General features: G+C 37.9%; 1 long non-coding RNA gene across 1 annotated transcript in view; it reads left to right on the top strand.

Annotated features, from left to right (window-relative positions):
- Positions 1 to 1,106: 1,106 nt before the first annotated feature.
- The window catches only part of LOC311603004, a 42,660-nt gene continuing 16,032 nt past the window's right edge, over positions 1,107 to 27,734 (top strand). The window contains exons 1-4 of the long non-coding RNA XR_014780920.1: positions 1,107 to 1,166; positions 2,015 to 2,072; positions 3,571 to 3,729; positions 5,899 to 5,982. This is a non-coding gene — a long non-coding RNA (uncharacterized lncRNA). The remainder of the gene's footprint in view (positions 1,167 to 2,014; positions 2,073 to 3,570; positions 3,730 to 5,898; positions 5,983 to 27,734) is intronic.

The following is a 27,734-nucleotide window of genomic DNA, read 5'->3' as shown; positions in this document are numbered from 1 at the left end:
CATGTGTAAATGTACCACATTTTCTTCATCCACTCATCTGTTAAGGGACATATGGGTTGTTCCAATTTCTGGCTATTATGAACAACAATTAACATAGTTGAACAAATGTCTCTGTGGCAAGAAGAAACATCCTCTGGTTATTGCTCAAGAGTGTTATAGCTGGATCTGGAGGTAGATTGATTCCTATTTTCCTGAAGAACCACACTTATTTCCATATTGCCAGTAGAAATTTGCACTCTCAAAAGCAGTGGACAAGTCTACTCATTATTCCCCCAACATAAGCTATCACTTGTTTTATTGGTCTAGCCATTTTGAGGGGTGTAAGATGATATCTCAAAATAGTTTTGATTTGTATTTATCTGATGATGCCAATGTTATTGAGTTTTGTGCAGTTGATAAGTATTAATCAATTTGGATTATTTTTCATACACCCATTCAGCTTGAGCAACAACATTTGTTAAATATGCTATAAGTGTGGATTTATGTTTGGGTTTTCAATTTGATTCTAATGATCACAATTTATGATTTTTTTCTTTTGGTGAAAACACTTAAAAATTTATTGACATTTTGAGAATTTACCATCATGCACCCCAGTCCCACTTGTCTTCATGTCTCCTCTTACCTTCCTTTCACTCTTACAGCCTTCCTACAAAATAAAAAACACATGAACATGTAAGTAAACAAACAGCTTTGGCCACCAAGACAGACATCAAGTTAAGATAGATAAAAAGCTGCCACTTGCCCTGCTCTCGAAAAATATGAGAATAACACCACAAACAACGTGTCTCTTTGCCCATTGCCAGTGGGGAAACCTTGTTGCTTTAAATACTCTAGCTCTGTAGTACAATTTGAGGTCATGTTTAGTAATATCTATAGCAGTTCTTGCATTATTCAGAATTCTTTAAAACTATCCGGTACTTTTTGTTTGTGCATTTACAGATGGAGCTGCAAATCATTCTTCCAAGATATGTGAAGAAATCTGAGCATGGGAGTTTTTTCATCATTTGATATTTTTTCCAATTTTTTTCTTCAGTGCTATACAGTTTTTAGTATACAAGTCTTTTACTTGCTTGGAGTTTTTGTTTGTTTGTTTGTTTGTTTGTTTGTTTTAATTTCAGGCTATTGTGAAAGGTGTTGTTTCCCTGATTTCTTTCTCAATCCATTTTGTAAATATGCATTGGTGTTTTGCCTGCATATGTGTCATATCCTCTGGAACTGGATTTACAGACAGTTATGAGCTGCAACATGGGTGCTGGGAATTAAACCCAGATCCTCTGGAAGAGCACCCGGTGCTCTTAACCACTGAGACATCTTTCCACCTCCTATCCCACTTATTTTTTGTATTTATTTATGTAAGTTAATTTTGTATTTAGCTACTTTTCTGAAAGTGTTTATCAGCTATGGGAGTTGTCTGGTGGAATTTTTAGAGACACATATATACTATCATGTTACGTACAAATAAAGAAACTTTAGCTTCTTTTTTCTTTTCTTTTTCTTAAGAGTTATTTATATATTATTTGTACAGTATTCTATCCATATATGCACCTGCATACCAGAAGAGGGGACCAAATCTTATAATAGATGGTTGTGAGCCACCATGTGGTTGCTGGGAATTGAACTCAGGACCTTTGGAAGAACAGACAGTGCTGTTAACATCTTTTTTTTTTCTAACTTGTATCCCCTTGATCTTTTTAAGACTCCAAGTAATATATTGGATAGATAGGGAGAGAGTGAACAGATTTTGTCTTGTTCCTGATTTTAGTGGAATTGTTTAAAGTTTCTCCCAATTTATTTTGATGCTCTATGGGCTTGCTGTAAACTCCCTTTATTATGTTGGGATATATTTCTTGTGTCTCTAATCTCTACATGATGTTTATCATGAACGGGTTTTGGATTTTGTCAAATGTCTTTGTGCATCTAATGAGATGATTATGTACTTTTTATCTTTGAGTTTGTTTGTATAGTGGATTACATTTATATATTTATTCAAATTGAATCATCCCTTCCTCTCTAGAATGACACCTACTTGATCATGGTGGATTATCATTTTGAAGTATTCATGTATTTGGTTTGTAAGTATTTACTGAGAAATTTTGCATTTGTATTCATAAGGGAAATTGATTTGTAATTATTTTTCATTGTTAGGCTTTTATGTGATTTGGTATCTGGATTATTGTGGCCTCATAAAACAAAACTGGGCAATATTACTTCTGTTTCTATTTTGTAGAATTATTTGAGAAGTATTGGCATTAAATCTTCTGTAAAAGTCTGGTAGAATTCTGTGTTAAAACCATTTGGTCCTGGGCTGTTGTTCTTGTTGTTAGGAGATTTTTGAATGACTGCTTCTATTTCACTATGGGTTATAGGTTGTTTAAATTACTTATCTGATTTTGATTTAAATATGTTAAGTGATACTTATCAAGAAAATTATCCCTTTCTTTTAGATGTTCCAATTTTGTGGAGTATGGGTTTTTAAAGTGTGTCTTTGTGTTTCTTTGGATTTCTCATGACTGTTGTTATATCTCCATTTTCATTTATTATTTTGTTAACTTAGAATTTGCTCTCTGCCATTTAGTTAATTTGGATAAGGGCTTGTCAGTTTTATTGTCTGAGTCATCTCTTTGCTTCATTGAACATTTTGTTGTATTTGTTTCTATTCTATTGATTTTAGCCATTGTTTCATTATCTAGCAGCCTACACATTTTAGGTATGATTTCTTTTTTCTTTCTTTCTTTTTTTTTTTTTTTTGTTGCTATTCTTCTAGAGGTTTCAGGTATGCTATTAAATTACAAAGTTTGTACAAATTTGACTCTGACCAGCAATGGAGGAGTGTTCTCCTTTCTCCACATCCTCACTAGCATGTGCTGTGACATGACATTTTGCTCTTAGCCATTCTGATAGGTGTAAGGTGGATTTGCATTTCCCTGATAAGTAAAGGCATTGAGCATTACTTTAAGTGTTTCTCAGCCATTCAATATTCCTCTGTTAAGAATTCTGTTTAGATCTGTACCCCATTTTAAAAATTGGATTATTTGGTTTGGTGGTGTTTAATTTCTTGAGTTCTTTATATATTTTAGATATTAGCCCTTTGTCAGATGTAGGGTTGGTGGAGATTCTTTCCAAATTTGTAAGCTGTTGTTTTGCTCTATTGACAGTGCACTTTGCCTTACAGAACAGAAGATTTTCAGTTTCGTGAGATCCCATTTATTAGTTATTGATCTGGGAGCTTAAGCTATTGGTGTTCCGTTTAGAAAGTTGTCTCCTGTGCCAATGAGTTTATGGCTCTTCCCCACTCTTTCTTCTAAGAGATTTAGTTTGTCTGGATTTATGTTGAGGTCTTTAATCCATTTGTACTTTAATTTTGTGCAAGGTGATAAATATGGACCTATTTGCATTTTCTACATGTAGACATCCAGTTAGTCCAACACCATTTGTTGAAGATGCTATCATTTTTTTATTGTATGGATTGGGCTTCTTTGTCAAAACTCAAGTGTTAATTAGTTTGTGGATTTATTTCTGAGTCTTCAATTTGATTCTGTTGATCAATCAGCCTATCTTTTTTTTTTCCAGACACTGGTTTATCCATTTTATTGCTGTCCTATTTATAACATCCAGAAATTGGAAACAGCCTAGATGTCCAACAACAGATGAGTGAACAATAAAATTGTGGTGCATTTACACAAAGAACTGTTAGTCAGCTGTTAAATAATGAAATCATGAAATTCATAGGTAAATGGGTGTAGTCAGGAAAAATGTCATTCTTTTTGTTGTTGTTGTTGTTGTTCTTTTTTAAAAATTTTTTTATTAATTTATTCATATTACATCTCAATTGTTAGCCCATCCCTTGTATCCTTCCATTCCTCCCTCCCTCCCGCTTCCCCCTCTATTCCCTTCCCTTATGTCTGTGACTGAGGGGTACCTCCTCCCCCTGAGTAAGCTCATGGGGTATCGAGTCTCTTCTTGGTAGCCTGCTATCCTTCCTCTGAGTGCCACCAGGCCTCCCCATCCAAGGAACATGGTCCAATATAGGGCACCATAGTTTGTGTGAAAGTCAGATCTCCTTCTCCACTTAACGGTGGAGAATGTCCTGTCCATCGGCTAGACTGGGTAAGGGTTCGAAGTTTACTGCCTATATTTTCCTTGGCTGGTGCCATAGTTTGAGGAAGACCCCACGGCCCAGACCTGCCTGTAGTTTTCCAGGACCTTCTGGATCCTTCTATTTCCTCATTCTCCCAGGCTTCTCACACCTACAGTCTCAATAGGGTGTCCTCCCCTCTGACCTACTTTCCTAGTAGGTAAAGTTTTTCATGGGGGCGTACCCCTTGGACTAGTGTCTCGATATAAGTGAGTATATACCATTTGACTTTTTTTGCTTCTGGGTGAACTCACTCATTATGATAATTTCTAGTTCAATCCATTTGTCCACAAATTTTGGGAATTCCTTGTTTTTAATAGCTGAGTAGTATTCCATACTGTAAATGTACCACAGTTTCTTTATCTATTCTTCTACTAAGGGACACGTAGGCTGCTTCCATTTTCTGGCTATTATGAATAAGGCAGCTATGAACATGGTTCAGCATATGTCCCTGTTGTGTGGTAGTGCATCTTCTGGGTATATTCCAAGTAGTGGAATAGCTGGGTATTGAGAAAGCGCTATTCCCATTTTTCTGAGAAAGCGCCAGGTAGATTTCCAAAGTGGTTGTACTAGTTTGCATTCCCACCATCAATGAAGGAGTGTTCCTCTCTCTCCACATCCTGGCCAGCATGTGGTGTCAGTTGAGTTACTGATCTTAGCCATTCTGATGCAAGTAAGATGGAATCTCAGTGTCGTTTTGATTTACATTTCTCTGATGACTAAGGAGGTTGAGCATTTCTTTAAGTGTTTCTCAGCCATTTGATATTCCTCTGTTGAGAATTCTCTGTTTAGTTCTGAGCCCCATTTCTCTATTGGGTTATTTGGTTTGGTAACCAGCCTATCATTATGACAGTACCATGTGGTTTTTATTACTGTTGCTCTATAGTACAACTTGAGATAAGGTATGGAGATTCCTCCAGAATATCATTTATTGTACAGGATTGTTTTTGATATTCTGGGTTTTTTGTTTTTCTACATGAAGTTGAGAATTGATCTTTCAAGGTCTGTAAAGAATTGTGTAGATATTTTGAAAGGGATTACATTGAATCTGTAGATTGCTTTTGGTAAGATGGCCATTTTACCATGTTTATTCTCTCTATCCAGTATCATGGGAGATCTTTCCATCTTCTGATATCTTCTGCAATTCCTTTCTTTGGAGACTTGAAGCTTTTTTTCATACAACTCTTTCAATTGCTTGGTTAGTTATACAAAAATACTAATTATTGTGGCTATTATGAATGGTGTAGTTTCCCTAATTTCTTTTTCAGCCCATTTGTCATTTGTAAACAGGCGGTTACTGGGGTTTTTTTGTTGTTTGTTTGTTTGAGTTGATCTTTTTATCCAGCCATATTGCTGAAAGTGTTTATCAGTTGGAGAACTTCCTTGGTAGAATTCTTAGGGTCATCTATGTATACTATGCTATCATCCAAGAATAGGGAAATTTTTCTTTCCTTTCCAAATTGTATTCCCCTGATCTCCTTTAATTGTCATATGGTTCTAGCTAGGACTTCAAGTACTATACTGAATAGATACAAAGAGGCTGGACAGCCTTGTCTTTTCCTTGATTTCCATGGAATTGATTACATTTCTGTCCATTTAGTTTGATGTTAGCTATAAGGTTGCCATATATTGCCTTTATTATATTTAGGTATGTGCCTCATATCCCTAATCTCTCCAAGACTTTTAGCATGAAAGGGTGTTGGATTTTTGTCAAATGTTTTTTCAGCATCTAATGAGATGATGATGTGCTTTTTTTCTTGCAGTTTGTTTATAAGATGGATCACACTAATGGATTTCTGCATATTGAACCACACCCGCATACCTAGAATGAAGTCTACTTGGTCATGGTGAGTGATATCTTTGATGTGATCTTGGATTTAGTTTGCAAGTATTTTATTGAGTATTTTTCTATCAATGTTCATAAGAAAAATTGGTTGGAAATTCTCTTTCTTTGTTGAGTCTTTGTGTGGTTTGGGTATCCAGGTGACTGTGGCCTCATAGAATGAATTTCATAATATTTCTTCTGTTTCTGAAGTCTATTTTTTATTTTACTTTTAATTAACATATTCACTTTACATTCTGATTGTACCCCATTCCTTCTTCTCCTCCTGGTCTCACCCTCCCACCATCTTCCCTATGTCCCTCCTCCCCTTCTCCTTAGAAAAGGAGAGTTCCTCAACCCTGCCCCAGCATATCAAGTTGCATCAGGATTGAGCTCATCTTCATCCACTGAGGCATGGAAGCCCCACCAGAAGGAAGTGACCAAAAGCAAACCACAAAGTCCTTGCCATAAACTGCACCTGCTCAACTAGGGGACCTACATAAAGATCAAACTTGCATTGGCTACATATGTGTAGGGAGTCCATGTCAAGTCTATGCATGTCTTTGGTTGGTGCTTCTGTTTCCATAAGCCCCCATGGGTCTATGTTAGTTGACTCTCTTGATCCTCTTGTGGCATCCCTGTCCCCTCTGGGTCCTTCCATCCTTCCTAACCCCCAACTCTTCCACAGGACTTCCCAATCTCTGCTTAATGCATGGCTGTGAGTCTCAGCATTTGATTCAATCAGCTGCTTATTATGGCCCCTCAGAGGATGGTTTATGCTAGTCTCCTGTCTGTAAACATAGCAGAGTATTGTTAATCATATCGGGGGGTTGGCTGTCTCCAGCTGGTCCTCCTAGCAGCAGTTGGGGGTGGGGGTGGGAGAGGGAATGGAGACTGAGTAGGTCACCTTCCAGCTAGATAGGACTAATATTAGTGAGAGGGGAACACCAATCCACTTACAAATTATGTTGCCCAAATTTAGCCTGCATACAAGATGTGCAGAGATAAAGTTACAGTATAGACCAAGAGAATGTTCAACCAACACCTGGCCTAGACGGTGGCCAATTACATGGGAGTGAACTCCATTTTTTACATTGGATTATTTGGTTTGTTGATGTCTAGTTTATTGGGATGTTTATATATTTTGAATATTAGCCCTCTGTTTGAGGTGGAATTAGTGAAAAGTTTTTCCCATTGTGTGGTTTGCTAACTTGTCCTATCAATGGTGCCCTTTGCATTTTAGATGCTTTCCTGTTTCATGACACTCCATTTATTAATTTTTTATCTTAGTGCCTGCATACTAACATTGTTCTGTTCAAGAAGTTGTCTCCTGTGCCAATGTCTTCAGGGACAGTCCCTGTTTTATGTTCTATCAGGTTCAATGTATCTAATTTTATATTGGGACCTTTGACCACTTGAATTTGAGTTTTGTGAACAGTGATAGGTATGGATATACTTACATTAATCTACATGTAGACATCCAGTTAGACCAGAACCATTTGTTGAAAATGCTGTCTTCTTTTCATTGTGTCTTTCTGACTCTTTATAAAAAGACCCAGGTGTCCAAATTTGTGTGGATTTATGCTTGGGACTTCAATTGATCATTGATCAACATGTTCGTTTTTATGCCAAGACCATGTGGTTTTTATTACTATAGTTTTGTAGTAGAGCTTGAAATCAGAGAGGAGATACAGGTGACTATCTGCAGTTAGCCTACCTGCTTTCTTGGCTAGGGTGACATTCCCACTCTATATATGGTAGGATTCTACACACATGTAGATGTTTGACCAATCAGTGCCATTCTTAGAGAAACAAGTCTACACCACACTGTGATTTTGAGTACCCTGATGATGACTTATAACAAGCAGTATTTGCTATCTGATTTTATTTAAAAGATATGGTTTTTTTCATAGCATTCATTAATTTTTAATTCACACTGTTTGGTGTTATGCTACATAATTTTTATGATAAATGTACAGTGTACACTGTTTCAGGATGTGCATATTTTCTCCTATTCTGAGACAGAATCTTCACTTGTTTGATTGTTTTCCTTGCCTTGTATAAACTTTTTAGTTTGACATATCTTATTTGCTTATTTATACTTCTATTTATTCCTTCTAGTGTGACTGTCCTTATATTTTCCTTTTAAAATTTTATTTCTACTTTTAAAGGCCCTTAGGAGATTTCTTCACATTGGCATGCCAACTGGTATTGTCATTGTTCAGATCTTGTTTGGCAACCATATTGTTGAGATTTTATGGTTGTAGTCTCCTTGTCATCTATTGAAGATACTATCTCATAAAAAATATATTGATCTGCCTCATGCCTATCAGATAGAGATGAGAGTGATAAACCACAAGCTACGGACTACCATGATGGGATCCATGAGGTAACAGAAGAGATGAAAAAGGATCTTCACCTAGCACCTTCAGAGGGGGCAAAGGCCCTGCTAACATTATATGTTATTTTTTACTTTTGGCCTGTAGAATTATCAATCAAGTTTACATTGCCTTGGACATTCCAGATGTCTGATAATTATTTATGCAAGTTGTAGAAACTGAAGCTGGTAGTCATTATTTGTTGGCAGGATTACACCCCAGTCAATGCCTAAAAGAAAATATACTGGAGACCTGAATTATTGGCACCATTCAATTTGTAAAAGTCTGATTTAAAGAATATCGAAGTTCATGGTTGTATAATAATATGTTGTTAGTTATCAATTAGAAAACAAATAGCAGAAAGTTTTTTTAACTTCAGAATTTTCAGAGTGTCATAGATATTGCAATCTTTTGTGATCTCATATAATCCATAATATTAGTGAATTTTTAAATCCTCTAACTATAAAAATCTTATGGTCAAGTTTCTATCATTGATTCACTGCCAGTGAGACAGATTTACTCTTGGCAACACCCAGACTACCTGAAAGTGGATGATGAGCACCACAGAATCTCCTTATAGAGATGGCTTCAAAGGTGGCAAAGAAGCCACTGGCCAAAATGTCCTTGTTTCTACCACAGACAGAATTCTGCCTAAAAAAGGGCAAACTTGGATGTAGGCAGAGTTGATAGTCAAACTGTTTCAAGATATGGTAAGCAAGTCCTCAATAGTTCCTGCCTCACAAATATGTCTGTCAGAAATATTGGGTCAGAAGGCTGAAGAAGATGCTCCAACATTATAGAGAGTTTTGGTAGAGAGTCAGGTAGAAAACTGTCTCTGTCATCTTCTCATTTAGAAAGCTACTAACCTGCATTCCCGGAATACTCAGAATATCAAGTTTATTCCTTCTCAAGTCTCTGAAGGAGTTGAAGACCAGGTAGTTTATATTTACAATGAAACTTAGTTGTTTAGGGGTTAAGATGTTTTTAGGTTTCTATTATTTTATTAAAATATAGGTGAGTTATTCCACAATTATCTTAAACTCCGGTGCTTTTAATCTACTTTTTACAGTGCACTTCAGCCATAAAGCCCATTAATCATATTACATGGGTGAAGCTAAGGTCCCTATGGCTGCATCCTAGCTTATGTTCATGATGATTAATCATTTTGTCACAGTGTCAAGGTCATGGGAAGCATGCCATTCTCCACTGTCCACCACTTAAATTCAAAGAGAAGACTCAGGACAAGTAATATGACAAGGTAGTTAAAGTAGAGTAATGATAGAACACTGGCAGTTAAAAATTTGTGCCAGTGGCTCTTTTTATTCTAAAGTATATAGATAAATGTTCTACTGAGATATGAGATATTCATTAATTTTAGATATTTCATAAGATTTGGCTTATGCAGCCTGTTCATTGCATAATACCCCAAGTGAAAAGCTTACTATGAAGCTACTAAGGTATGTTCTGTCTTTAATATTAGTGTTTTATCATTTGCATACAGCTTATAGATTTCACACTAGTATCCAGAATATTTTCCAATTTGATCACTCTCTGTGTGTGTGTACGTGAGCTTGTGTGTGTGTATGTGTGTGTGTTTGTGAGTGTGTATCAGAGAATAAGATTTATTCATTGATTACATTCTGAATTATTTAGCATCTCCACCATAACAATATAAATGAACTAGGAGCTAGAGATGAAATAGTCACTGCTAAGATGTCTACATTTTGCTATAGAAAATTTAACCATATTTAAAAAAAACTCAACCCTTGAACATTTACTGGTTCTTTATTCTTACTGAATTTGACATACAAGAATATGAAATTAAAATTTACAAATGCTACTTTTTACTTGTTTTCATCACCTAGTTTCAAAAGATGATTTGATTCTCTTTTAGTTTATGTCATCCTAAAATAATATGTTGAGACATTTACTCACAAAATAGCAATTACAGCAATTATTTCCATGGATTTCATGGAAAGACCCAAGAATATACAGTCCCTGGTGAGGGAGCACTTATACCTGAATCACTCCTTTTGTTCTTTCTTCCTTCTTGCTTCCCTGTTACCAAAATATACTCTCATGTTTATTTAGTCATTTTATAGTTTACCTTTAATTCTGTGTATCTATCTGTATTTGTGCTTGTGTGCATGATGGGAGGGGCAGGCATGTATGTGAATGTAGACATGGGCAGAAGAGGGTGTCAGATCCTCTATAATTCCCAAAACGGGCAGTTGTGAGCCACTCAAAGCAGATGTAGGGAACTGAACTCAGGCTGTCTGAAAATCCAATACATGCTCTTAACTGCTAAGCCATCACATCACTCTCTTTTTCTTTTGAGACATTTATTATATTTTTTCTCTGACAATTTTCATACAGGCATCTAGGAAATCCTGGTTACTCTCACCCACCCTCTACTATCTGGCTCTCACTCCTGTACACCTCTACTCCAACCATTCAAGTCCTTGTTTCATGTTTGAGTCTTTTGTTCTGTGTTGTGCAAACTGGGTTTAGCAAGTCTGCTTGACCAACTACCCATGTTCATCATTTTATTTTATTATTTGTTTTTTGATTCAGGTACATTTTTTTTTGTAGGCCAAGATGTCTTGGAACTTGTTATGTGAACCAGGTTGGCCTCCAAATCACAGTGATTTGCCTGCCTCTGTCTCTCAAGTGATGTGATTAAAGAAAAGACCTGCACCACCACTCCTGGAATTGTCCTTTGATTCTTGCTACACAACTCCTTACCATTACATCATAAACCAGCTGCATAGTAGCATTGCCTTTATATAGTAACCTTTCAGACATGCTGCTTTGTCTTCTTCATAGAAATTTCAGTCCATTGTTTAATTGTTATAGTTGTTAACAAGTTCATGGGGAAACTAATTGGTCTACATACTTTTCTTCTAGGAACATTTTTATTAGTTCTTTGAGAATTTAGTATGATATATTTTATCATAGTCAGCCCTCCCTCACTTCCTCCCTAGTGGGTTCAGGTCCTCCGTGGGCTGTTGTTTGGCCCAGGACCAAGCCCACCTGTGGTGTGCACTGTGCAGGTCATCACTCACCTAGTTACTGCTCTCCACTTCTCTCAGTCTGTGACTCCAGTCATGTCCCTGGTCTCCATGCAGCAGATCAGATACAGTGTGTGATAGGCACCTCCATCTTGGAACTCCTTCATTATTTCAATTTTTTTTAACTTTAATTTTTGCTTTGAGAATTTCATACATGAGGACTATATCTATCTCATTTCTCTTCCTTCTTCTACAAATTTCTGCTGTTTCTCCCTATACATTCTCAAGTTGATCACCCCTTCTTATTTAATAACTGTATTATGTGAAAATAACTACAGAAATGGAACTTACAAGATTTATTTAGTGGGTTCTTTTTTGTATATGTTTTTAGAGCTGACTGCTTGGCATTGGATAACCATTTAGGGCTCTCATCTTTTGACAAGTCTGACTATTCCCTTCTCAGCAGTAATTAACTTCTTGCAGCTCTTCAGCTAGTGGTGGGGCCCTGCGATAGTTCTCCCTCCCACATTGGCATGGCAACTGGTGTTGTCAATGTTCTGGTCTTACTGAGGCAGCCATATTGTTAAGATTTCATGGGTGTGATTTCCTGGTTATAGCTAGAAGACATAATGCTGCAGCGGATTTCTTGTTCCACTGACTCTTACAATCTTTCCTCCTACACTTCCACAAGGTTTCTTGGGTCTTAGTTGTAGAAGGTATCCTGTAAATGTATCATGGTCATCCTACAGTCAGTTGTTCTCTACATTTTGACCAGATTTTACTTTCTGTAATGGTAGGTCGGCTGAACAAGAAAAGAAAGAAACTTCTTTGATAAGGTTTGAGAACTAAATCTATCTGTGAGTATAAGGGCAAGTACTTATAATTCAGTTAGAAATGACATTGGTTTAGGAAAATGGCAGTAGTAGGGTCTCCTTTGGTGTTCATGACCTCACCATCCATGAATTTTATAGTACTAGGTATGGATTAGCTCCAGTTGAGTAAACACACTCTTCCTTGTCACCCTCCTTTACTAAGCTGTGCACAATTCATAGATTATCATCTCTGTGGGTTAAATCATCACATTTTCTAGTGGAGAAAACAGAGTCAAAAATTGATGATGTATGGGGCCTAGAGAGATGGCTCAGAGGTTAAGAGCACTGGCTGCTCTTCCAGAGGTTCTGAATTCAATTCCCAGCAACTACATGGTGACTCACACCATCTAGCATGTGATCTGATGCCCTCTTCTGGCCTGCAGGCAGACATGCAGGTAGAGCACTGTATACATGATTAAATAAATAAATAAATAAATAAATAAATAAATAAATCTTTTAAAAATTGATGTATGGAGGAGATCCAAGATGGCGGCGAGCAGTGTGGATCATGTTTGAAAGCTCCAGTGAACAATTCAGGGAATTGCACAGATTTCTGAGCCAGGAACACCAAGGTCCCCACACCACGATAGCAGAAGTGCTCCACGGTTTGGAGGGACCAGGGTGCGGAGGACCTGCTTGCCCCTGCACATGGGAGGAGCAGGGACTTTCTCGGATCAGAGCAGCAAAGGCAGAGACAGCAGTGTCACCAGCGGCACCAGTGGCTCCAGTGGCACCAGCGGCGGTGGCTGAGGTTTGCAGCTCAGAGCCTTCCAGTGGAGGTGATTGGTGTGGTGGATGGTAGGAGTTGCTGCAGGAGAGGGGACTCTGGACAGGATTTGGGTCGCATGGTGCCTTGAGACCTAAACTGGACTCAGCAGACAGTTCAGCCCCAGAGTCCTGGGTTTGCTCAGTGAGCTGTGCCGTGGAGAAGCTGGCTCAGCTCAGTAAGCAATTCTGCCCGAGGCACAGCTCCTGTGCTGTGACACGGGCTGGGCTGAGTGCTCACTTCCACCCTAGGCTCCAGCTCAGCGCAGCCACAGTTTTCCTGCTGTGACGTAAGCAGGGCAGAGAGCTCAGTTCCACCCTAGGCGCTTGCTCAGCGCAGACCCAGTTCTCTTGCTGTGATGCAAGCTGGGCTGAGCACTCAGTTCCAACCTAGGCGCTTGCTCAGCACAGTCGCAGTTTCCCTGCTGTGATGCAGGCTGGGTGGAGCGCTCACTTCCACCCTAGGCACCTACTCAGTGCAGTTGCAGTTCTGCTGTGACTCAGGCTGGGTGGAGGGCTCACTTCCACCCTAGGTGCTTGCTCAGTGCAGTCACAGTTCTCCTGCTGGGGCAGATGGTTCAGGCCCTGAGAAACTAGCTGAGCTCGACGCATGGTTCGGGCCCAGTATCCCTGGCTGGACTTGGCAGGGAACCCAAAAGGCTGTGGATACCTTGGCCTGATCCAACGCTCATTCAGAGACCCAGAACAATTGCAGGACCCACAGCAAAGGGGAGCTGAGGATCACTGGCTGTGAGAGCCCAAAACGACAGGGCTAACCTCCTGACATCCACACCAGTGAAGTATCAGGGCTTACAGACTACGGAAATCGTGAGAAAACAAGTGAATCTATCATCAGACTCCCTCTACCCAACTCTGGAAGTTACCCAACAAAAACGGATGGCAAGATGTCTAAAGGACAGCGTAAAAGCATACGCAAAAAAACCCAAAACAACATGGCGTCTCCAGTTCCCAGCTATCCCAAAGAAAACAACCCGAGGAACTGAAATACAACGGAAACACAAGAAAATGACCTCAAATCCTTGGTAATGAGGATGATAATGGAGGAAATGAATAAAATTCGAAATCAGATGCAGGAAGACTCAGCCAAGCAGGTGCGAGACATAAAAGAAGCACATAGGGTGGAACAGGTAAATTTTCAGGAAAATGTAAACAACCAGATGAAAGAAATAAAAAATCTGTTCAAGATATGAAGATGAAAATGGATTCAATGGTAAACACACAGACAGAAGAAAAACGAGAACGTGAGGCATCAGAGAAGAAGGCGAATGACACAGTGCAGACCTTTTCTAACAGAATCCAAGAGATGGAAGAGCAAATCTCAAGTCTAGAAGATACAATCACAGATCTTGAAGAAACCATTAAAGAAAATGCCAAATCTGGAAAACTCCTGACACAAAACGTCCAAGAAATTAAGGACATCATGAAAAGAAGAAATCTGAGGATAATAGGCATAGAAGAAAGAGAAGATATCAGACTCCAAGGCCCAGAAACTATTCTCAACAAAATCATTGAAGAAAATTTCCCCAATCTAAAGAAAGAGATGCCTATAAACATACAAGAGGCATACAGAACACCAAATAGAATTGACCAGAAAAAAAAAATTGCCCGTCACATAATAATCAAAACACAAAACATACAGAACAAAGAAAAAATATTAAAAGCTGCAAGGGAAAAGGGCCAAATAACATTTAATGGCAAACCTATCAGAATTACACCCGACTTCTCAGCAGAGACCATCAAAGCCAGAAGGGCCTGGACAGAGATCCTGCAAAGCCTAAGAGACCACAGATGCCAGGCCAGACTACTTTACCCAGCAAAACTATCAATAACCATTGATGGAGAAAACAAAATATTCCATGACAAAACCAAATTCAAACAGTACCTATCCACAAATCGAGCTGTACAGAAGGTACTAGAAGGAAAATTCCATCCCAAAGGGTCAAGCTACAACCAAAACTACTCAGGAAATAGATAACTATACCATGGCAAAAACACAACTACACAAATGCTCGACTAGAACCAACATCAAAATTAAGACTCTTAATAGTAACTGGTCATTAATATCTCTCAACACCAATGGTCTCAATTCTCCAATAAAAAGACACAGACTAATTGAATGGGTGCATAAACAGGATCCAACATTCTTCTGCATTCAAGAAACACATCTCACCCATAATGATAGGCATTACCTCAGGATAAAAGGTTGGAAAAAAATATTCCAAGCAAATGGTCACAAGAAGCAAGCAGGAGTAGCCATTTTAATATTGAACAAAATAGACTTTCAACCAAGATTAATCAAAAGGGATGAGGATGGACACTTCATACTCATCAAAGGTAAAGTCAACCAAGATGACATCACAATTCTGAACATCTATGCTCCCAAAACAAGGGCACCCACATTTGTAAAAGATCTGCTAAAAAGGCTTAAACCACACATCGATCCCCACACAATAATAGTGAGAGACTTCAACACTCCACTCTCACTGAAGGACAAGTCATTGAAACAGAAACTAATCCGAGAAATAACATCATTAACCAATGCCATGGGTCAAATGGATCTAACAGATATCTCTAGAACTTTTCACCCAAACAAGAAAGAATATACCTTCTTCTCTGCACCCCATGGAACCTTCTCCAAAATTGATCACATCGTAGTTCATAAAGAAAGCCTCAACAGATACAAGAGGATTGAAATAATACCTTGTATCCTATCAGATCATCATGGGCTTAGGCTGAAATTCAACAACAACAGAAATAACAAAAAGCCTACATGTATGTGGAAACTAAACAACTCTCTGCTAAATGACACCTGGGTCAGGGAAGAAATAAAGAAAGAAATCAATAAGTTTCTGAAATTCAATGAAAATGAAGGAACAACATACCCAAATTTGTGGGATACATTGAAAGCAGTGCTAAGAGGAAAATTCATAGTACTAAGTGCCTTTAAAAAGAAATTGGAAGCATCACACATAAGCACCTTAACAACACAACTGGAAGCCCTAGAAAAAAAAGAAGCAGAAACACCCAAAAGGAGTAGACGTCTGGAAATAATCAAACTCAGGGGTGAAATTAACAAATTAGAAACTAAGAAAACAGTCCAAAGAATCAACAAAACCAAGAGTTGGTTCTTTGAGAAAGTCAACAAGATAGACAGACCATTAGCCAAACTAACTAAAAGGCAGAGAGACAGTATTGAAATCAACAAAATCAGAAACGAAAAGGGAGACATTACAACAGACACTGAAGAAATACAAAGAATCATAAGATCCTACTTTGAAGGCATATATGCCACAAAATTTGAAAATCTAAGGGAAATGGACGATTTTCTTGATCAATTTCACTTGCCAAAGTTGAGTGAAGAACAGATAAACAAGCTAAATACTCCCATTTCCCCTACAGAAATTGAAGTAATCATTGATAGTCTCCCAACCAAAAAAAGCCCAGGGCCAGACGGTTTCAGTGCAGAATTCTACCAGACCTTCAAGGGCGAGCTAAGACCGATACTCTTCAAGCTACTCCAAAAGATAGAAAGGGATGGATCATTACCAAATTCATTCTATGTGGCCATAGTCTCATTGATACCTAAACCTCACAAAGACTCAAAAAAGAAAGAGAATTTCAGACCAATTTCTCATATGAACATCGATGCAAAAATAATAAATAAAATACTTGCAAAACGAATACAGGAGTACATCAAAGATGTCATTCATCATGACCAAGTAAGCTTCATTCCAGGCATGCAGGGATGGTTTAATATACGGAAATCCATCAATGTAATCCACCACATAAATAAACTGAAAATAAAAAACCACATGATCATCTCTTTAGATGCAGAGAGAGCATTTGATAAAATCCAACACCCATTCATGTTTAAAGTTTTAGAGAGATCGGGAATACAAGGCACTTTCCTCAACATAATAAAGGCTATATATAGGAAGTCAATAGCCAAAATCAAAGTAAATGGTGAGATACTCAAGGAAATTCCCCAGAAATCAGGAACAAGGCAAGGCTGCCCACTCTCTCCATATCTCTTCAATATAGTACTCGAAGTTCTAGTCAGAGCAATAAGACAACAAAAGGAGATCAAGGGTATTCAAATGGGAAAGGAGGAAGTCAAATTATCCCTATTTGCAGATGATATGATACTCTACATAAGTGACCCTCAAAATTCTACCAGAGAACTCCTACAGCTGATAAACACCTTCAGCAAATTGGCTGGATACAAAATTAACTCCAAAAAGTCTGTAGCCTTCCTATACACAAATAACAAGCTTGCAGAGGAAGAAATTAGGAAAACTACACCCTTCACATTAGCCACAAGTAATATAAAGTACTTAGGAGTTACTCTAACTAAGCAAGTGAAGGACTTGTTTGAAAAAAATTTCAAAACTCTAAAGAAAGAGATTGAAGATGACATGAGAAGATGGAATGATCTTCCTTGCTCATGGATCAGGAGAATTAACATAATAAAAATGGCCATCCTACCAAAAGCAATCTACAGATTCAATGCAATCCCTATCAAAATTCCTACACAATTTTTTTTAAAGACATTGAAAGTTCAATTCTGAACTTCATATGGAAAAACAAAAAACCCAGAATAGCTAAAACAATCTTGTACAATAAAAGGTGCTCTGGAGGAGTCTCCATACCTGATCTCAAACTGTACTATAAAGCAATAGTAATTAAAACAGCATGGTACTGGCACAGCAACAGGCTGGTTGATCAGTGGAATCGAATCGAAGACGCAGATATGAATCCACACACATATGGTCACTTGATTTTTGACAAAGAATCCAAATCCATTCGATGGAAAAGGGATAGCATCTTCAACAAATGGTGCTGGTCTAACTGGATGTCTATGTGTAAAAAAATGCAACTGGACCCATATTTGTCACCTTGTACAAAACTCAAATCCAAGTGGATTAAAGACCTCAACATAAAACCTGAGACACTAAGTCACTTGGAAGAAAAAGTGGGGAAGAGCCTGGAACATATTGGCACAGGAGACAACTTCCTGAACAGAACACCAACAGCCCAGACATTAATGTCAACAATTAATAAATGGGACCTCATGAGGCTGAGAAGCTTCTGTAAGGCAGGAGACACTGTCAAGAGAACAAAGCGACAGCCTACAAACTGAGAAAAGATCTTCACCAACCCTACATCTGACAAAGGTCTAATATCCAAAATATATAAAGAACTCAAGAAATTAAACACCACCAAACCAAATAACCCAATTGAGAAATGGAGCTTGGAACTAAACAGAGAATTCTCAACAGAGGAATATCAAATGGCTGAGAAACACTTAAAGAAATGCTCAACCTCCTTAATCATCAGGGAAATGCAAATCAAAACAACTCTGAGATTCCATCTTACACCCATCAGGATGGCTAAGATCAAAAATTCAAGCGACACCACATGCTGGCGAGGATGTGGAGAGAGAGGAACACTCCTTCATTGCTGGTGGGAATGCAAACTAGTACAACCACTTTGGAAATCTATCTGGTGCTATCTCAGAAAAATGGGAATAGGGCTTCCTCAAGACCCAGCTATTCCACTCCTTGGAATATACCCAGAAGATGCTCCAGCACACAACAAGAAAACTTGCTCAACCATGTTCATAGCAGCCTTATCCATAATAGCCAGAACATGGAAACAGCCTAAGTGTCCCTCAATAGAAGAATGGATAAAGAAATGGTGGTACATATACACTATGGAATACTCAGCTATTAAAAACAAGGAATTCCCGAAAATTGTGGATAAATGGATTGAGCTAGAAATGATCATAATGAGTAAGTTAACCCAGAAGCACAAAGACTGAAATGGTATATAGTCACTTATATCTGCATATTAGCCCAAGGGGCATGTCCCATGAAAGCCTTCACTTACCAGGAAACTGAGACAGAGGGGAGGACATTCTAGTGGGACTCTAGATGAGAGAAGCATGGGAGAATGGCAAAGTAGAAGGATCCAGATGGTCCTAGAAGCCTACAAGTAGAACATTATGACAGGCAGATTTGGGCCCAGGGGTCCCGTTCAAATTAAGGCACCAGCCAAGGACAATACAGGTGGTAATCCTTAAACCCGTACCCAGATCTAGACAATGGACAGAACACTCTCCACAGTAGAGTGGAGAGTGGGATATTATTTTCTCACATACTCTGGTGCCTCACTTTTGACCATGTCCCCTGGAGGGGGAGACCTGGTGGCACTCAGAGGAAGGACAGCAGGTTACCAAGAAGAGACTTGATACCCTATCAACATATACAAGGGAAGGTAATCCCCCTCAGGAACAGTCATAGGGGAGGAGAATAAGGGGAAAATGTGAGGAAGGGAAGAATGGGAGGATACAAGGGATGGGATAACCATTGAGATGTAACAAGAATAAATTAATAAAGGAGAAAAAAAAAGAAAAAATATCTCTGTCACACACACACACAAAGCTCTATTATGTCCCTAATAAAATAAAAGTTATTTTACATAAAAAATTGATGTATGTTTAAGTGAATAAGATCTTTAATTTATGAATAAATTCTTAAAACAGTTGTTTTCCCTCCTAATCTCTTGTTTGGGCATCTATATATTTATTAGCTTAATTTTAGAAGTAGATTTTAATTTTTAAAATGGAGTTTTGAATTAAAGCCTTCAGGAAGTTTATTCAAACTTAGATATATTCTGTACAGTTTCTTCCTAACAAAAATTACCTTTTTACCAGATGGCATCACTGGGTTATCATGCTGACTGTTTAATAAATTATTTTATCCAATTTGTTCTAAGTTAGTATTTCATGCAATTTGTTCATGCCTATCTTTTTTTCTGGATTACCGACCATTTTGAAGTAGTCTTCCATTACCAAGGATTTAATTTCATGGTGCTCTCAAGTATCTTGAACAGAGACCAAAATGTGTGTGAATTCTGGAATGGAAAAATACTAATTTGTATAATTCACCAAAGATAACTGTGCTAAGTATTTCTTTTTCAAAAATACAATGAAAATATGAAAAATATTCTTTATAAGTAGCATTAATTCAACACAATACCACTTATTGTTCAGATCATAGAGAATTCATCTTAAATGGACTGGAATTATTGCTGAATTAAAAGATAAATTGTCTCTATTTTAACAATAGCTGAATTCTACCTCAGGAAGGTTGCCATCATTGAAATGTTTCACTTTGTCAAGAAATTTCCAGTGAGACCACTCCTATTATTAATACGCTTTTGTTGCTTTGACACATTTTCCAAAATGCATACCAACTTTTTTTTCATATAATTGAAATCAAAACATTCTCAAAGAAAATATTTCTGTGTAATGCAATATACACTCAAGGAGTCTATTGCTCTAAACTTAAGAAGTGGCAGCTTTTTCTCTCTTATTTTCAGTAAAGTTTTCTTCAACATGCCTCCTAGTAGCCACATGCTCAGATATACCAAGATCTAAGCTGGGATTCACAGAGGTAGCAGGTGATTTGTGAGTACAGGAAGAAATCATTAAAGGCAATTTTATGCTCCTTTCAAGTGGGCTTTGACTTGGTAGGAAATTTCAACTGAACAGTATTGTTCCTTTTGATCCCAGAGAATAGCTTTTGATAGTCAAGCTTCCATATAATCATTTCCCCAGTCATCCACCAAAATGTCCCCGTTTTTCTAGGGACACTTTGTACCTGGCAGGTGTGAGTCACTTCTAATTTTATGTATTTTGTAAATAACTATGCCACATAGTTCTATCAACAACAGTATTATAAGTTACTTATAATTTTTGTGTCTTTGCATAATTATATTTTATTCACCTATTGAGTCTTTCCTTACTTTAAATCATCTGTCAGCAAAGTCCGTTAGAAAAAGATTTTTTTAACAAGTTCACATTCATGACTTGTTTTCCAGCATCTTTATTTTCATGTTTATAGACCCACCTTTAGTATCTTCACCATAAACTTGCAGGTTGCAGTTTTGTGTGTATGTGTGTGTGTGTGTGTGTGTGTGTGTGTGTGTGTGTGTGTGTGTTGCATATTGGTGGACACTGTAATATACAATAGTCATTGGTTGGGGAACATATGTCCATTTGTGTAATAGTGGCGTAAAATTTATGAAGGTGGCCAACCACTTTCTGCTTATATTTAAGGTCCACTTAACAAGATAGGACTCATGTTTGGTACTGTAAGGTTTCTTAAGAACCTGTGTCTTGGAAGTTTATAGGGACTAGGTGAGAACTAGGTTCTGTTAATTTTCTAAATGAAGATAGTATCAAACTGCTCTATAAAAACAAGTTTGCTTATTATATGTAGTTTAGTACAGCTTACCAGGAAACTGAGACAGAGGGGAGGACATCCTATTTGGACTCTAGATGAGAGAAGCATGGGAGAATAGCAAAGTAGAAGGATCCAGAGAGTCCTCATATTTGACCAAGTCCCCTGAAAGGGGAAACCTGGTGGCACTCAGAGGAAGGATAGGAGGCTACCAAGAAGAGACTTGATACCCTATGAGCATATACAGGGGGAGGTAATCCCCCTCAGGAACAGTCATAGGGGAGGGGAGTAAGGGGAAAATGGGAGGGAGGGAAGAATGGGAGGATACAAGTGATGGGATAACCATTGAGATGTAACAAGAATAAATTAATAAAGGAGAAAATAAATAAATAAATAAATAAATAAATAAATAAATAAAAAGGAAACCTCCTTTTATGCAGGATAGCCGTTAACACAGAGACTGAGTGCAGAGAATGAGTGACTGTGCAGTGCTCAGACTTAAACAGAACATCTATATCATGCCCCACTCCCCACAAGCATTGGATATTTTTGTGAAAGTAGCAGCAGAAAGCATATAAGAGTGAGGAATTGGAGAGAACCACTGAAAAACACCATTATTCAGAATTAATATGGTTGTTGTACACATAAACTCATAGTAGGTGTGGTTTCCTACACAAGAGCTGCACAATATCAAACCAGTCAAAATTTCACCACGGTTTTGGGAAGGGCTCATGAAACCTGACCTCCATCTTAGGAACTTTTAACAGTCAATGGCAGTTGGAAAAGGGAGAGTAAGTTTCCTTTAAGGATGCAGCTCATGGTAATGTGTCATACACAGGTGGATGATCCTACACACATGCCTACAGTAGTAATTCTGATTTGCTTCACTGGGTTAAGAAAAGAGAAATGTGGTGGTGGTGGGTTTTGAGAGGAGTTGGAGGAAGAGAAGCAGAGGCAAATATAATCAAAGTACATTGCATATGGATTATCAGTGTAAATGAAATAGTTTCAAAAACATCAACATGAAGCAAGATCAAGTAATAACTAAAGAAACAATCTCCATAATGAAGTAACTTATTTCATCTACTACACAATACTGCAAAGAGATTCCTCAAAAATCAGTAAGTATTCAATTGTCTTATTGGTTATGTCTAAAGGAAATGGCATCTGTCTTGGCTCTAGTCTTGGTTCCCAACAACACACACACACAAACACTAACATAAAAAAACACACACACACAGACACACACACACACACACACACACACACAGAGAGAGAGAGAGAGAGAGAGAGAGAGAGAGAGAGAGAGGAAGGGATGAATAAGGAAACTATTTAAATCTTTACTAGAAAGAGAAATAGGTTTCTATGTAGTTACAGTTGCACTCCAGTATGTAGGGCAGTAAGTTATAGAAAAATTTAACTGGGTTAATTCTGAAGTCGTTTATTATTTATTGAGAAGTTTAAAACATTTTCTGCATTTTGATCAGTTCTATCAAAAGTCTCTATTTGTTGCAAAGAGAAGCCTTTTTTTTGTGTGTGACGATTGAGAGCTACACTTACCTGTGGATTTGTACAGAAATTACATTGCTTTAGAAACGGACAGTAGTAGGTTCTCCTCTCAGATCCATGACCTCTATAGTCAACTAATTTGTAGTAGTCAAGTAATTGGTTAAAATTACAATACTAGGATTCCATCCTGTTAAGTGGAATTTTAATATAATTAATTAAACAGTTGTTGGATACTCCAAACAGTAAGTGCTAATATTGCACTATTGTGGTTATCATGATGGTGCAGTCATTGTAGTTTATAGGCTTTGCAGCTATGTTGGGCTACCAATGCTCCTCTCCCTTGAGAGCTTGGATAGATCTTTTCTATGCTATGAAGGCTAATTCTCAGGGAGAAGGCTTGCAGGTCAGTTCTGAATTGATTACTCCAAGTACTGTGTCCTACGTGTATGGTATCTTCAGAAATAGGGTCTTAGCCAAGCCTCATCTGATATATCTGAAATGCAACCCCCACATATAAGGTACAGGGGGAAATCACAGAAGATAGGATAGAAGGATTTTAAGAGCCAGATGCCAAGGATGCCTGATGACATACTGTGTCCCCTACTCATGATGAGAAAATGACCTTTTAAAGTCCAGAATACCCATGAACTCTTAACAAAGTGTTTGATGAACAGACCAGAATAATGGCAATACCAGTTGACATGATAATAAGACACAGAGAACTCAGCATGATCTCTCTTCTACATAAAGAGATGGTCAATAGCTAATGAGAGTAAGAATCCGTTTTCTTCAGGGATGAGCTTCCACATAGTTTATTCAATCCCAAGTGGTCACCTTAGATAAATACATAGGAACAAAACTATATGGACTCAATATGTTATATAAAAATGTGTGCAAATGTTTATTCACACACATATATGTTGTATTAGTCATGTTTTTCTACAGTATCAGAACTTATAGACTGTATCTCTCTCCCCCAATATATATGTATATATACATGCATACCTACATATATATGTGTGTATATATACATAAGTCCATACACACATATATGTATATATAATATTTAAATATGTTAAATTGATTTACAATCTGTGGCCCAGACAACCAAACAATGGCTGGATATGAACAGAAACTCCAAGAACCCAATAATTTCTCTGTCCATGAAGCTGGCTGGCTCATTTGGTATCCAGTATACTCTAGAATAGTCAAGAAATGGACTTGCTAGCAAGGTAGCAAGACAAGAGCTAGCAGAAAAAGAGCAAAATCTTCCTCCTTGCATGTCCTCATATAGGCTTTCAGCAGGAGTCCTGGTCCAGATTAGATCTCAATTAAAATTGTGTCTTTCTACCTCAAAAATCTGGATTAGAACTGCTTCTAGTTGTAATCTTCCTACTCAAATTAAGCTGAAATAACTCACAGGTATGCTTTCCATTTTTGGGTCTTAGTAATTCCAGATGTAGTCCAGTTGACAAGCAAGAAGAGCCATCTAATTTGTATATATATATGTATGTGTGTGTGTGTGTAACAAAAATAGAGATCATAAAATTGAGGGAGAAAAGAAGAGGAGTTGGAAGATGAGTAGTGAGAGTGATGTAGAAGTAGTAGTCACGTATGAAATTAAAAATAAAACTATTATAAAAGCCAGAATGTACATAAACAACACATGGAGAATAATGTAAAATTGCTATAAATAAGGAATCACTATCTACTATTTAAACTGCATGTTTTTGAGAAAGTGTTTGTTAATGTATCAGTATATTATTTTGCTAAAATTCAATTTAAATAAAATTATCAAACCAGAAAAGTCAACATTGTGTAAAGAAAAAGACATTTCTTTTGCAATTAGATTATTTCTAAGCAATTGGATTCTTTTTACAATGATATTGTGACAAAATATTTTATTTTTACGATAATATTTGAACATGGGTATATATATGGGTTACCAAAACTGACAGTTTATTTTATTAAACAATACAATACTAGCTTTTATTTGTAATTTATTTCCTTATTTGATTTTTTTAGACAATATCTCACAGCATAGCTCTTAGAACTCACTATGTAGAACAGGCTGGCCTTAAACTAAGAGCTCTACCTCCCTCTGTATCTTGAGTTCTTCAATTAAAAGTATACACCTGCATAACCAGATCTTTGCTTAGTTTTGGAATTTAGCATACAAAAGAGCAGGTTTTATTATATTTTCTTTCATGTACATGACATATTTTATTTTTACTTCTTCTTCCATAGACCCCCTTCCCATAACCACTGAATACTCTTGCTGATCACTTTCCTTTCCCAAATAGTGTTTCCATCTGTCTTTATGTCCTATGAATTATATCACTCTCTTTTTTTTTACTTTATTAATTTATTCTTGTTACATCTCAATGGTTATCCCATCCCTTGTATCCTCCCATTCTTCCCTCCCTCCCATTTTCCCCTTATTCCCCTCCGCTATGACTGTTCCTGAGGGGGATTTCCTCCCCCTGTATATGTTCATAGGGTATCAAGTCTCTTCTCGGTAACCTGCTGTCCTTCCTCTGAGTGCCACCAGGTCTCCCCCTCCAGGGGACATGGTCAAAGGTGAGGCACCAGAGTATGTGAGAAAGTAATATCCCCCTCTCCACTCTACTGTGGAGAGTGTTCTGTCCATTGTCTAGATCTGGGTAGGGGTTTAAGGTTTACCACCTGTATTGTCCTTGGCTGGTGCCTTAGTTTGAACGGGACCCCTGAACCCAAATCTGCCTATCATAATGTTCTACTTGTAGGCGTCTAGGACCCTCTGGATCCTTCTACTTTGCCATTCTCCCATGCTTCTCTCATCTAGAGTCCCACTAGAATGTCCTCCCCTCTGTCTCAGTTTACTCACTTATATCTGCATATTAGCCCAAGGGGCATGTCCCATGAAAGCCTTCACTTATATCACTCTCTTACTTCTTTTTTTGCTCTATACTTAAAGATTTTTTCTCTCATTCTCATGATCACCTTTCCACATAATACATATCATACACATAAACACACAAAACATATATTTAGTTATATATTATACATACAAAAAGATCATGTGACATTTGTCAATCTGAATCTGGCTGTATCGGCTAGGATCCCTTTTCCCATCTTGATGCAAACCAGAGTCATCTGGAAAGAGAAGGAAGTTGGAGTCTCTCAACGACTCTATTCTGGCTGTTCACATAATCTTTGATATTACAGACTTGTGATTTTTGGTTGGCTGTGGCTTTAGAGTCAATTGTTATTAATGAGAGATCAACATAACTGAAGTGAAAGCATTCTTTAAAATGGGGACTATTGATGCTAATTGGCTGACACTGAAAAGCTTCTGTGATTACAAGAGAAAAGAATCAACGAGTTGAAACCTTTTGGGAGCTTTTTCTGAGAATCAGTTCATAGAATTTTGGTCCAGAGGGAGCCAAGGTTGCATTTCATACTGTCATCTGACCTTGGTAGAGTGTAATAGTTTCCTGTGTAGTTTTGGTTTTGGTGGCATGAGGTTTCACAGGATTTAAGGAGTAATAGAGTGAAGTTGAGGTTTAGCATTGTGAGAGGCCAGGAAAAGCCGGCCATCGGTGAAGACACAACATCAGTAGCAGTGGGGATTCCATCATATTGTACGTGTCAGGATCATAGAGTACTCACTAATGACAATAACCGGTATGAAGAGCAGATGATTTGAGCCTATCAGTCAAGCTATGTGCTGAGGATGGCGAGGCTAGAGAAATGGAGCTGCCCAAGCCCTATGGAGCCCAGAAGGTCTTGAAAGAATTCCAGGCACCTAGGGTCCTGGAAAACCACAGGCGGGTCTGGGCCCTGGGGTCCTCCTCAAACTATGGCACCAGCCAAGGAATATATAGGCAGTAAACTTCGAACCCCTACCCAGACTAGCCAATGGACAGGACATTCTCCACCATTAAGTGGAAAAAGAAATTTGACTTTCACACAAACTCTGGTGCCCCATATTTGACCATGTCTCTTGGATGGGGACTCCAGGTGGCACTCAGAGGGAGGATAATAGGTCACCAAGAAGAGACTCCATACCCTATGAGCATATACAGAGGGAGGAGGTCCCCCTCAGTCACAGACATAGGGGAGAGGAGTAGAGGGGGAAGCGGGAGGGAGGGAGGAATGGGAGGATACAAGGGATGGGCTAAAAACTGAGATGTAATATGAATAAATTAGTAATAAAAAATAAGTATTAAAAAAAGAAAGAATTCCAGAAATCTAACACAACTGGAATTTGGTTTTGCTTCAGTGTGATTATTTTTTTTACTGTGTCTTGGTTCTCTCCTTGATGAGAATTATAAAGTTTATTTTTCAGTTTACTAGATCTCACAGCAAATAGAGTTTAAACCTTTAAAGGTGATGAATTTTTAAAGAGAACTTGACTTTGAAATCTCTAAAAATTTCTTAAGACTTTGGAGCTTTTAAAGTTATGTCTTATACTTATGTGAGATTTTGCACATAAATAAGAAATAAAAAGCCATGGTTTAGTACTGTGTGTTTGTGTGTCATATTGACAGGGGTCAATTGTGCTGGTGGCTTTTTTGTTGACTTGACACGTCTAGATTCATCTATGGAGATTGAGACTCAAGAAGGTGGTCTATAGGAAAGTGTGCAGGGAATTTTTTTGATTAATGATTGATTTGAGACCCCAGAAATGATCATAATGAGTGAGTTAACCCAGAAGCAGAAAGAGTCAAATGGTATATACTCACTTATATCTGAACACTAGGCCAAGGGGCATGTCCCATGAAAGTCTTCACTTTCCAGGAAAGTGGGACAGAGGGGGAAACTTCCTATTGGGACTCTAGGTAAGAGGAACAAGGGAGAATGGGGAAATAGGAGGACCCAGAGGGTTCTAGAATCCTACAAGTAGAACATTATAATGGGCAGATCTGGGCCAAGGGGTCCTGCTCAAACTATGGCACCAGCTAAATGTACAGTAAACTTTGAACCCCTACCC

This window comes from Acomys minous (assembly GCF_964271855.1).
Source record: "Acomys minous genome assembly, chromosome: 8".
Taxonomy (NCBI): Eukaryota; Metazoa; Chordata; class Mammalia; order Rodentia; family Muridae; genus Acomys; species Acomys minous.
The sequence above is the reverse complement of the archived record's forward strand: the minus strand, read 5'-3'. Positions and strand labels throughout refer to the sequence as shown.